Below are 384 nucleotides of genomic sequence, written 5' to 3' on the forward strand. Positions count from 1 at the left end.
AGGGTGAGTGATGTGAGGTTTGCTTTATGAAAAGGTAAATCTCGCATCCCAATGCGAAACGACCACTTCGCAGACATGTACGATAAACATGCTCGAGTATTATCGGCTAATACTCGATCGGATATTATAAATCGCCCGATCGTAATATCCGATTAGAATTTCGGATTTCGGTATTCCGAGTGAAAAATATTTAAAAAATAGGTATGGATGTATTCAGGGTCTATATTGACTCGAAATGAAATTATGAAGCCAACGGTGTGATCGGAATTCGATTCTGAGTTACGGAACTCAAAAACCACTTTTTGAGCCGTACCAGGTGGATTTCGGCCACGACAGTGGTCCAGAACCAACTTTCTCCCAAAATTACCAAAATTTACCAAAACA

This window comes from Lupinus angustifolius, chromosome LG08, assembly GCF_001865875.1.
Source record: "Lupinus angustifolius cultivar Tanjil chromosome LG08, LupAngTanjil_v1.0, whole genome shotgun sequence".
NCBI lineage: Eukaryota > Viridiplantae > Streptophyta > Magnoliopsida > Fabales > Fabaceae > Lupinus > Lupinus angustifolius.